This window comes from Aplidium turbinatum, chromosome 7 (genome assembly GCF_918807975.1).
Source record: "Aplidium turbinatum chromosome 7, kaAplTurb1.1, whole genome shotgun sequence".
Classification (NCBI taxonomy): Eukaryota; Metazoa; Chordata; class Ascidiacea; order Aplousobranchia; family Polyclinidae; genus Aplidium; species Aplidium turbinatum.
The window spans coordinates 5,321,250-5,332,066 of NC_137478.1; the positions used below are offsets into that span (position 1 = coordinate 5,321,250).

The following is a 10,817-nucleotide window of genomic DNA, read 5'->3' on the forward strand; positions in this document are numbered from 1 at the left end:
GCTTTGTTGCCTTTCCGTCCAATTAATTTAAATCTTCAATCACCGGATGTAAGCCTGGATACGACAAATAAAACCAATATTGTATCTCCCTTGACCCTTACTGTGACGACAAAGACTTTCCTTAGAAAGACGTTTACTTAGAAACGTTACAAACAATCTTGCTCCGACACTGGTGTGACAAGCTAGAAACAAGTATTGTACATTATATTATTCACTGTAGCTTTAGTTACACCGATGCGAAGTGGTAAGATAAAAACTTTACCAGATCAGCTTAAAGCCTTATATCGCATGGCCATACGATACAGTGAACCTCAGTGTTGATCGGGCTTGAGATTATTTCATTCAACTCTGCATTGTAGTTTTCCCAGATTGCTAGAAAAATGTTGATCAGTATACATAGACTACGACTCTACGGTTTCAGCACGTAGTCTTGTTCGCAAGTAGGCTAATAGCCTATCTCAGGCATTATTTAAAAACGATTAAAGGTTACATACTGTAAGCGTCTATTGCGCTAAAAGATTTTAAACCACAACTTTTGACTTGTTGATTTTGTAGCTTAAAAAATCCCTTTGTAATCTTCTACAGGTTTTAGAAGTTCCTGTTTTCGTGGGTTGGTTGGACAATAAAACAAACTACGAAAGCTTGTCCATAATTATAGCCTATCTGCAATATTTCTGCATCAGAAGCAATGTAGGCCTAGTGTTATTAAGGTTCTGAAAGCAGGCAAAGTGAAATAATTTCCTCCCATAGCCTCAAAAGTCTCAAGTGTTCACAGCCAGTAATTCCATTGAATTCGAATGGCAAAAAACTCTAATAAACATATTCTACTGTCAATGTTGTTTATACTTTTATTGCTAGAAAAGTTGAACAGCAACTTGTATATATTTTCTTGTAAAATAGCATAAAATAATTTTATGTAATTGATTCGTGATTTTGAATAATTTGATATGTTTAGGGTTTTTAAATTTTTAGATTGCGATTGACCAATGACCAGGCAGTCATGACATCTTGCTTCAATCTAGACTCTAGAAAGAATCTAATCAAAACGTTTAAGAGTCCAATAATGACTGCAATTACTTGGTATGCAATCACTTCACACTGCTTTTTTGAAAAACTTTTTTGAAGTTCTAAAATGAATAAAGCTCACTTAATGGTAACCTGGATCAAATCCATTGTTACATATAATCAAACTGTCTAATCATTTGTTTGCAAACAATGTACTGTGGTTGAAGTTGTATTTACATAAAAATGGTCAGCCTACTTTTAACACTTTTTTATCAGATCAGCACAGATAATCTTCAGATGACTGTAATCACCTACAGATGTTCTTGCAAAGGACACAAGAGCAAGTACTGCTTTTTTTCATTCATCAAATCGATTTGTTTGCCGTCTTTTCATCTTCAGTAATTGGAGCAACTGCGAGCATTTGACAAATTCCAACTGTGATTTAACTTCAAACAAAAGAAGTAACAGAAAGGTTTGTAGTAGCCTGATAAAGAGAAGGAAAAGAGCTTTCAAAACCCATGCAAAGTTTTCTTCACAGGTTTTTCTACCTGTGTGGACGGGGTATAAATGGAAAGATCACGAAGCCGATCCAAGCAGTTGTTGTCTGACTTTGGCAAATGTTGATCAGATAAGATTGAAGATACGTTGGAGCTTTAAAAAAACGTTAACATCATTGTCATCAGCGTCTTTTGTGCAAGGGACATGATTATGGATAGATTGTAAAAAGAATCATATATTTTTTATTTTAAACGTTAAGTCGAAACAAAAAATAGATAGACCCACTTTGACGACAATTGCGCATGGTTATGTTAAGCAGACGTTTTTTTATCCTTACAATATTGTTGCAGGAGAAGCTTATAGCACAGATGTAGTTTATTTTTACTGTACAAGTTTATAAATGGTTCCATATTGAGCTGAAAGCTAAATTGCAAACTCAATCTAATAAAATTACTTGAAGCTCAAAATACACTCGCGATAAAAAATTTCTGAATGAAACGTTTTTTTTTGCCTTTGCAGCAGTTATATATTTTTTTCTGTGGGATGTTTTTAACCGGATACATGCATTTATCACACACTGATGCTAAATTTTCCAAAATTATGCTTCTTTAAGTTTTAGACTGTGAATCGGATCCAATCAAAACCCAATTTTAAATGCTAAGATGAAAGGTCAAGTGCAAAAATCATATTTTTGGTCTAAACGTAGAACCCTATTAAATGATTCAGAATTTGTCGTTGTCAATTCAACGGCAACTTTTATTCTTATGTATATTGCTAAAACTAATTAGTAAGCCACATGCTTAACCTAAATGCTAATATATATATTTTTTACCATCAGCAATATCATACTACTGCATAAGCAGAAGACAATCAGTTGTATACGTAAAACAACAAACCTGTTCTGTTGATTTGTGCTCTTGCCTGCAAAATATACTAAATGATGCCATTTTCCAAGAAATACGATGACGAAAACGTCATGAAAATTTATGCATCTCCGAAAGCATCAATGTTTCAGGAAGGTGAGCGCTAATCAGATTGAATAACACGAATAAGTCGGCCTATAAAATTTCAGTTAACTAATATTTATTGTTGTTATAATAGAAAAAAATTGAAACGTGTAATTAATCGGATGCTGGATTAGGGTATATTTCACCGTGCCGTTATACTATTTTACTTTTCGCCATTTTGAACTCATGTAATATAAAATAAGTCTGTCTTAGCTTTTTTTAAATAGACCACGTGCGTTAGACGCTTTTCAGCTCACACTTTACAACGACTTACACTTTTTCAACGACTTTTCAGCTGACTTGGCGATGTATTTTTCACTTTTGTGGTTAATGTCAAGCTAATTCTATACCCAATTATTGCGTTTTATTTATCAGTTGCTTGGTGAAGTTTTTTGATTTGTACTCGAAAGGTTGAAAGGGTATTAGTTCCAAACTCAATGATTTGCATTGCAATATTATGACACGACACTTCTTGAAATGCTGAGAAGCAAACGCGTTTTTGTGGCTTTTTTGCGTTCCGTTAAAGTTTATTTTAATTTTCAAGCTCTAGGCATAAACGGAGATTCAACAAAAAGTTGATTTCTGTTGTAAATTTCGTGCTAAGACTTGTGGTTGTGCGTAACTATACCCTACAGCCTACAACAATATATTTCAAAGCTATCATGCTTTTTATAGCCAATGATTATAGAAAATTATTTGAAGTTATAAACTCATCTTGTCAATTTAATAAATGTTTTTGTTTCAGTTGAGAACTTCGGCAACCCTACTTTGACAAGATCGGTCCAGAAAGAATGTAGCGTGGTACGATTTATATTGTGTTTTAATTTAACTAAACCAGTGAATCAACTCTAATTAGCTTTCTGTTAAATTCATACGTTGTAGTAAAACTTGTTTTGCATTGATATAGTTGAATAAACATAAATCGCATTAACATTAGAAAAGATTTTTTGTGATAACAGTCAAAATTAGATTTCAGCTGCAGAAACATTACTATTGCAAAAAATGTTTGTACCCGTTTAAACTTCGATCCGTGTGAACTAAAAAAAATCGGACTTTATTAAGAATGTCCTTGCATGATATGGGATACAATAGGCTACACCACACGAATTGTATACGTAATATTTCTACTTCACTGATTCTGGTTATAGACGGACCAACGTATGTACTAAAACTTCTAATGTGTGTGAGCTAGGAACAAAAGATTACACACTGAAGTAAAACAAAAAATTACAGTTTTCATTTTCATTTTTAGAGTTAATGTCAGTTTCTGAATATACACTAAGTTTTTGGACTGTGACGAAGTAAACTAAAAACACAGCAACTACCGACATTTCTTTAATAAAACTAAAATACTGTATAATTCATTTCTTGCAGGCAAAAAGCGCAGTTAAGCCCAAACAACGACTTTTCAGCTCAACTCCAAACCTCACTGGTAAGTGGTAACATTTTGACGATTTATAACTTTGTTTTCCTAATCTTTGCACAGTAAACAGCAGACACTAATAACAAATACAGTAATTACAATTTCTAACAGCTTTTTTTTCTGATTTTCTTTTTCTTAATATTTTGTAATGGCTTGTATGATTGTATCCAGCCTACAAATGTTGATTTATAGTCGTGACAAGAAAAAACCGTAGCTATAGTCTAAGGATGAGAGCCCTTGTCTGACTTTCGAAAGGGTGCCGGTTCGACATCGCTTGAAAACATGCAGCTGCATCTTTGGCACTGCACTTGACGGCGCGCCTGAAAGTCACACAAAAGCACGCATAGATTGGTTTCCTTGTCTTCTCATTCGTTTAATTAATATCTTAGCTTGAACACGTAAGCTTGAACATAACCTTAAAATAGTTTTAATATTGGAATGGCGTATTTTCTAATTACAAAGGTTACTTTTCTAGAAACAAAATCCTTGCTTGCAGTGATGTACACACATACAAGAAATATTGACGCCATCAGCATAAACGCAAACGTTCGAAAACCCATACGCCGTATGCGTCAACGTAACTTGTAAAAAAAGTTGGCAGCGTCAGCGCATACACTAGCATAAATTCATTTTGTTTGCTAGGTGCCAAACATTCACTCGGTATAAACCACTCGAAACAAACAAGTTTTTTTTTGAATTTCCACGAAGAAACACAAGCATCTGAAAGTGTTCATCTGACATTTTGCTGTGTTTTGGTTTCAATATGTCTTTTGCCCGTTGAAAACATTCTTTCAACTGCAGCGCTGGAAGGTATCGGCGTGTTGTAGCGAAAAAAACATTTCGCAGTTTGATAAAAAAAAAATGCAAACAACAATTAAGACATCAAAAAGTATACATTGACGCTATACGCTAAAAAATCGCAAAAACTTTACGGCGTAGCCTCAAGCAACAACTATCCAAAAAAAATGTGGCCGTAAGCGTTAGCGTGAACAAAAAGTCTACGCCGCAAGTCTACGGTGTAGAATTTGCGGCGTAGGCCTATACGTACATCTCTGCTTGGCTGTACAAGTGTACATTCATAGACGACAAAATATGAGTGAGGTAGCTCGAAGCTGCAGTTGTTCGTCTGATTCTCTTCAGGAGATGCCGTCAGGTGACATGAACTATGAGCAACCTTCTAGTCGGTATAAAAGTTTGCACAAACTCATTTTAGAAACCTCGCTTGACGACTTGACATCGACATTTCGTGACGAGGAAAAGAAGAGCAAAAATCGTTTGCATCATTGCTTGTTGAAGATTGCTTCCTTCTTTAACCCAAGAACATCCGATGAGAAACTACATCTGTTGCCACCATACCAGCCGACCTGTTCAACATACAGAGGATACTTGGAAAAAAGAAACAAGAAGAAATGGGAAAGGTAAGAGTGGAGTTTAGTTTGTGAAGTGAATTTTTAGCCCATCGATGCAAGCTAGTTATAAACGACAGTTTAGCAATAATATCGCAGTAAAATAAGATTTTTTTTATAAAAACATCTCAATTAACTTTGGAGGTGAAAGAAAATTTCTTTGAAAAATATAGCTGTTGCTTTCTGCTGCGTTTGATTTATCTTACAAATATTGTAAAACGTTACCAACTGTAGTGTAGTTTTTAGTTAAATTGTTGTCTGCATCAAATTGTTACCAACATGTTTTTTTTTTTCAGTTTCTATTGTGTGATCCAAGATTTCCACATGCACTTCTGCTCTTCGCACACTTCTGACGTATGTTTTGACGTCATCGACTTGCGCAGCTATGATGTCATTGCCAATGTGCGAGAGTTGAACCGTGTTCGTTTGAAATTTTATCTAAAGAAAAAAGTGAGTATCAAATATTACAAACAATTTTTTTTTTGTAAAAATCAGTAGAATTCGCCTATAGTGACTTTGGCTATAGTGACACTTCGCCTATAGGGACACCTGTTGCAAAGTCCCGTTTGCATACGCAACAGTTGAGTAGAATTCGTCTATAGTGACACTTCGGTTATGGTGACACTTTTTCCGCGGTCCCTTCAGGTGTCACTATAGGCAAATTCTACTGTAATACAACTTTGGTTGAGAAGTAACTTTGTTGAATAATAAACAGATACAACCAAGCAACGATTAAACCAAAGCAAACCTGAAAACTACTTTTAGTTTATATCTATATGTTATCTTGCCTTTGCTTGGTTTTATCTGCATAATCTGCTTCAACATCAGCGAGTACCGCAATAAGTTCATAAAATCAAGTTCACTTTAAGCCTTCACTTCTACACTTCACTTCTGTGATAAACGTTCTTGCCCAATTAGCACGTCACAGGTTACTTTGCGAAGTGAACACTTTGACGTTCTTCTTCTTCATCGTGTGTCACATGGCAGGGCATTCGAGTAGATGTTGCATCGTTTGCTCCTGTCTGCATTTGCAACTTGTGCTTCCCATGTAATACTCCCAGTGTCTCATCAAAATTTTACACCTGCCTTTGACGTTTGACTGAATAGTGGCATTGGCTAACCGACGCCGCTTACATCGCTATCAGCTTGACTACCAACCATAGTACGAGTTTGTTTCTTGCAAAAAACTTGTGGCACGCATAAAAGTAGCCACAACACCTGGCTGATGCATTACATCGAATCTCTTTGTTCAATATCTTTCCTTGTTCAAGTGGAGCCTGAACTACTGAAGTTTAACATCATGTTTAAATGGCGCCGTTTGCTGGCTGAGCAGTGAGCACACAGGACATGCTTGTACACTACTTATAATACATTTTGCTTCCAGGGCTCACCGACTTTACGCTTTAGCACCACTGACCATGAGAGGTTTCAGTTTTGGATTGACACACTAGTCAAGATTACATTGCAACCACCATGCACAATCTGGTAACTAATTATTGAGTGCGCCTGTAAACTCAACTAAATGTTATTTGTACTCTTTTGTAAACCGAATTTTATAATCTAACCGATAATCTCAACTGAATTTATTAGGGCTTCAGTTTCTTATTTTTAAATGTGCAACTATGTATGGTTATGGCGGTGACACGACGCAGTGGATGAGGTGTTGGATTTCCAGTAATGCAAACCTGGTTCGACTCCCGGCATCAGCAGGATATTGAAAACCACTGTCTACCTCTACACGGAGTACAATAAATTGAGTTAGCATAGTTGCTGAAGAAAAGACGCCAGAGATAAATTCGCCACCCTCTACTCAATGAGAACATATGTGTTATATATCATATGGCTTATATCATATAGCATATAGCATCATATAGCTTATATCATATAGCTTATATCATATAGCTTATATCATATAGCTTATATCATATAGCTTATATCATATAGCTTATATCATATAGCTTATATCATATAGCTTATATCATATAGCTTATATCATATAGCTTATATCATATAGCTTATATCATATAGCATCATATAGCTTATATCATATAGCTTATATCATATAGCATCATATAGCTTATATCATATAGCTTATATCATATAGCATATAGCATCATATAGCTTTGCACTTCGTAATAAAATTATTTTGTATTTGCAGCTACTCAAGTTCTGAATTAAAAGCACAATCGCTTGTGTCAGAAGACAGTTTTCTTTCGCAAAATAACTCTGCTTCACGAGAAAGTTGTGTGAAAAGGGTAAGTTTTCAAAAACAACTATCACAAATTACCATCTAAAATTAGTCGTATTTTATATTGGTTCAACGTCTGCAAATGTTGAATCAATGCAAAACCGGATTAATTTGATGACTGGGTTGTCACAATTTTAGCAAGAGACAAATGCAACTGTAAAGTAAATATACCGCTACCGCTAGAAACAAATGTAAAAAGTTTTTAAGCATAAATTTTAAAATTTCAGAATCTGCATGCGAATGCATCAACCAAAACACTTCACAGTGTTGTTGGAGTGACCATTGACAATCATTCAGAAACGGCAAAATTATGTATGGAGAAGGCTAACAAAGAGCAAGATGTTTTTTCTGATGATGCAAGAAATTTCAAAAAACGTCTACACAATAAACAATTTTTCGAACATGGCAAGAATTCAGGGGAAAACCAAATATCTTCAATTTCTGAGAAAATTACAGAAGACACAGAAGAGATTGCTACGGATGCTGCAAAAGTGATGAATGTGGCATCGACTTGTATTGACAAGCTTGAAGAAGAGCAAGAAATATCTGAAGCATCAAATACTAAAAAAGAAATGTCTTCACAAGTTGATCAGAACACAGCAGAAGGAAAATTGGATGATTCCGGAATCGAAGCAGTGAGAGATCAAGTGCAATCAATCGTTGAGAAACAAAGCGCACCTTGTAACTCATCAACAAAAATAAAGAAAGAAAACAGCCAACAAGAAGATAAGAAGGAACTTGGTGAACAACTACAAAAACATGATGAAGAAATTAAACAATCTTCGAAATCTAACAAATCGGATAAAATAACTCTGAAAATAAACATCGCCACTCTCAAGCGCCAAAAGACTTTCTGGAGAAAAAAGGCAGAAAAGTGTGACAAGGCAATGAATGATATTGTAAACGAAAGAAAGTGCGTTGAGAAATCCGGATATTTTTCATTGGCATTGACACGAAAAGCAGCTTTGATTCAAGCTCGAAAAATTAATCAAAAACTAGCACAACTTGAATGTCAACAGGTTAGCCAAAGCTAAACATCTACTTTCTTACCTTTTTTTGTGTTTTGTTTTTGTGTTTTGTTATGTACAGCACTCGTAAATAGGCTAAACGGAAATGTCTGTCTGTGCTTAAACGACAGCTTCTACCAAATATAATGACATCTCAATTATTACGGGATGCATAGCAATTTTTGTGCATGAGTTACTAAGAACTGTAGTTTTGTACAGTGCATGTAATGCCATGTCCAAGACATCAGGGCTTTATTTTTATCTTGTGCATTCTTTTCATTAATATTCAGTAAAGTTCATACAGTTGTTAAGTAGACAGTAAATATGTAAGTGTATTACTTGAAGTTCTACACATGCGATATGCAGCTAATGTGTTAAGCATTATCTACAAGCAAAGGTATGGTGACAGCTTTTTTAAATAGAACATTATACTTAGTAATGGTTTCAAACAAATGAAAACGTGCTGTGAAACATTTTACAGAATGGCGAAGAAAGTGATCAAACGATTGATGCTTTTTCTAATGAAGATCCTTGCAAAAAATTATACACTGAGCTCGACAAGAAAGAAACAAAAACGTCAACTGAAGTCATTACATCACACTCATCAAGGAAACCAATTGATGCTAATGTCGCAATGCTTCAAACTAAACTGGAAAAAGCATTAATCGATGACGTCACCATACCACAACGATGTCCGAAACAGGTCATTGATGATGCCATGGTGTCGAAGCAACGGTTGAGCTCACTCGTTGATGACGACAACAATTCATCAAAGCAACCAAACACAATTACTGATGTTATTTCAACGTCTCGTCAATCTTCGAGTGAAATTGTTGATATCACAAAGGCTCAACGACCAATGACGACAACCATCGGTGACGTAACAGTAACATGGCAATCGTTGACAACGCTAAGTGATTTCGTCATGGAGTCGCCACAATCTGCGAAGAAAGATGATGCTCGCCATGCGGATGAAGAGGAAGGAGGAGAAGAAGAGGAAGGAGGAGAAGAAGAGGAAGAAGAAAAACAAGGAGAAAAAGAAAAAGAAGAAAAGGGAATGGTGCTAACTCGAAATATTGCTTTTTTAACTCAAAAGCAAAACTCCTTCAGGGTGAAAGCAAGTTATTACGATCGAGAAATCGCCAAATCGATTTGTAAGAAGCGGTATCAAGGAAGATGGGATTTTAACGAGTTGGTCGCTAGGCGTGGCGAAGCATGCTTCTATTACCGGACCTTAGACGAGAAAATAGAAAACATGAAATATGAGCAGGTGCGCTTTCTTATTAACTTATAGTTAAATTTTCTCTAAAACATTGAGCTGCTAGTGCAATACTACTGTAAAAAATAGAAAATTCAGTAAGTTATTCTTGATTAAACTTTTCGACTCCTCAAGGTGGCTTCACAAATAATCTTAAATATGATAAACTGCTTGCTTGATAAAACCTTAACAGCCTGTTTCACTCTTATTGGGATCATCAGAAGGTTCTTATTCCAGTAGAAATGATTCTACCAATGCTGTTAAGGTTGTAGAAGAATGAAAACTTTACTTGAATTGTCTCAACTGTTAGTTTATACTTGTTCAAATATTGCAGGCCAAGCTAGGGGTGTTTGACATTGCCGGACTTCCAAACAAGATTGGGCCAAAGTTGTTAAAGAAATCTTACAATGAAAGACATCTTCCGAAAGTCATTTACAAAAGACTTCCACTTTCATATAATCCTGCAACTAATTTTCATGCAAGAAATGCAGATTATAATTACGTTAGCGTACGCTTATACGATTGCAAGAAATCTGAAGATAACATAGACTCGTCTCAACAGGAACAGGAAATTTTTGACGAAGAATATGTAGCAACTGTTTGAGCAAATTTGTTGAAGCTAGAATTGTGTTGCGGACAATGATTTAGTTTGAAGTAAATATGCTACTTGAACAAAATTTTGAGTTGCACTCACCATGAAAATGGATTTTGAGAAATAAACTTGCAAATTTAAAAGTGGTTTAGTGGTAGGCCAAGATCTTTGGAACTTTTTAACAGAAGTGCCCAGATCTAAAAATGTGAATCTTTTTCTGCTGAGTCTTTGGTTTAGTACTTCCTAAGAAGATCGTTTTAGGTCAAAATCTGAAGTTTTTTCTCGAAGTGGGAATGTCTTTTTGCTGTAGGCTTTCCTATGGATAACGTGTTATTTCATTTTTGCTCACGTTTGTGACTTACAAGAATGTATG

At 35.3% G+C, this 10,817-nt stretch overlaps 1 long non-coding RNA gene across 1 annotated transcript; it reads left to right on the plus strand.

Annotated features, from left to right (window-relative positions):
• Window positions 1-9,834: 9,834 nt before the first annotated feature.
• LOC145774149 (uncharacterized) lies at window positions 9,835-10,577 on the plus strand. The gene is made up of 2 exons (XR_014290007.1): window positions 9,835-9,864; window positions 10,187-10,577. It is a non-coding gene; the product is annotated as an uncharacterized LOC145774149 (long non-coding RNA).
• Window positions 10,578-10,817: the final 240 nt, after the last annotated feature.